The sequence below is a fragment of the Ornithorhynchus anatinus genome, chromosome X5 (genome assembly GCF_004115215.2).
Source record: "Ornithorhynchus anatinus isolate Pmale09 chromosome X5, mOrnAna1.pri.v4, whole genome shotgun sequence".
NCBI classification, from domain to species: domain Eukaryota; kingdom Metazoa; phylum Chordata; class Mammalia; order Monotremata; family Ornithorhynchidae; genus Ornithorhynchus; species Ornithorhynchus anatinus.
In genome coordinates this window covers 40,084,523-40,086,591 of record NC_041753.1, presented here as the reverse complement: position 1 = coordinate 40,086,591, position 2,069 = coordinate 40,084,523, and the positions used below count along the sequence as shown (strand labels likewise).

At 44.7% G+C, this 2,069-nt stretch overlaps 1 non-coding gene across 1 annotated transcript; it reads right to left on the bottom strand.

Moving 5' to 3' along the window:
* Positions 1 to 1,618: 1,618 nt before the first annotated feature.
* On the bottom strand, positions 1,619 to 1,751 carry LOC114808528. Its single transcript, XR_003756375.1, has one exon. It is a non-coding gene; the product is annotated as a small nucleolar RNA SNORA7 (small nucleolar RNA).
* Positions 1,752 to 2,069: the final 318 nt, after the last annotated feature.

The window sequence follows — 2,069 nt, the reverse complement described above, 5'->3', positions numbered from 1 at the left end:
TCCCCTTTTAGACTGTAAGCTCCTTGTGGACAGGGATGTTGTCTTCCAATTCTACTTTACTGAACTTTCCCAAGTGCTTAGTACAGTGTTCTGCACACAGTAAGCACTCAACAAATGCCCTCATTATTAATAAAGAAGCAGCATGCCATGTGGATGGAGAAAGGGAGTCAGAAGGACCTGGGTTCAAATTTATCTAATAGTCTGTAGGTGTTCTGTTATTTGTGTATGAGTTCAATCAATCAATCAATCTGTGGTATTGAGCACTTATTTTGTGTAGAACATTATATTAAGCACTTGGGAGAGTACAGTTCAGTTGGAGGCACAATCCCTGATCTCAAGGAGCTTACAGTCTAAGTAAGGTGATAGAAGTTAAAGTTAATTACAAGTAGGGAAAACAATCTAGTATAAAGATCTGCACATAAGTGCTGTGGGGGTGGGGATGGAGTGGGAATAACTGAGTACTTAGGGGGTGGGACTAAGTGCAAGGGAGAAGCAGTAGCGAGGGAAAATAGCACTGGGGGATGAAGGCTGAATCAGGGAGGGCTTTCTGGAGGAGAGATGATTTCAGTAGGACTTGCTGTCAGATATGTAAGGAGAGAGAGTGTTCCAGGCACGAAGTAAGGCATGAGAAAGGGCTGTTGACAGGTGAGGCAAGAGCAAGGGGCAGTAAGTTGGCAGTAGAGGAGCAAATTGTGTAGGCTGGGTTGTAGTACAAAAGGAGCAATGATAAGTAAGGAGAACAGGGCTTATTGAGTGCCTAGAATCCAATGGTGAGGAATTTCTGCTTGATACAAAGATGGATGGGCAGTCATTGGAGGTACATGAGGAGTGGGGAGATGCATGCAGAAATATTTTTTAGAAAATGATCCAGGCAGCAGAGAGAAGCAGAGAGAAGTAGCATGGCCTAGTGGAAAGAGCATGAGCCTGGGAGCCAGAGGACATGGGTTCTAATCCTGATTCCACCACTTGTCTACTGTGTGATCTTGGGCAAGTCACTTAATTTCTCTGTGCTTCAGCTACCTCATCTGTAAAATGGGGATTAAGATGGTGAGCCCCGCATGGGACATAGACTGTGTCCAGCCTGACGAGTTTGTATCTACCCCAGCACTCACTACAGTCCCTGGCACAGTATTCTCAGCAAATACTGTAGAAAAAGGGAAGTATGGACTGGAAAGTGGAGAGGCTGGAGGCAGAGAGGTCAACAAGGAGGCTGATGCAATAGTTGAGACTATGTGCTTCAACCAGTGTAATAGTTTGGAAAGAGCAAATTCTGAAGATGTTGTGGAGCTAGATTCAACAAGATTTAGTTACTGACTGGCTATATGGGTTGGGATAGACAGACAAGTCAACTGTAATGCCAAGGTTGCAGGCTTAAGAGACAGAAAAAATGGTGGTGGGTCTTATGCTGTCGAGTCATTTCCGACCCATAACAACTCCATGGACACATCTCTCCCAGAATTCCCCACCTCCGTCTACAAACGTTCAGATAGTGTATCCATAGAGTTTTCTTGGTAAAAATATGGAAATGGTTTATCACTGCCTTCTTCCATGGAGTAACCTTGAGTCTCCACCCTTGACTCTCTCCCATGCCTCTGCTGCCCAGCACAGGTGAGTTTTGACTTGTAGCAGATTGCTTTCCACTCTCTAGCCACTGCCCAAGCTAGGAATGGACAGGCCTCTGCTTGACTCTTCCTCCTATAGCCAAAACTGTCAGAGTCCTGCAAACTCTCCAGGTGTGATCCTGAGAGGTGGGGTGATATCTATAGTGATTAGAAAATCAGCAGGAAGGAGAGAGTTTGCAAGGGAAGATGAGAAGTTCAGTTTTGAACATGTTAAGTTTGAGGTGTTGACCAGACATCTAAGTGGAGGTGTCCTGAAGGCAGAAGGAAATATGAGACTGCAGAGGAGGAGAGAGGTTGGGTCTGGAGAGGTAGATTTGGGAGTCATGGGTGTAGATTGGGTTGTAGGAGCGTTCTAGGATAGACTCTTAGTTCAAATTGGAAAAATGAATTAGGATACAGTATGATGGAAAAAGTATCCTTTCATTTTAACCATGTGAATTGGGATAA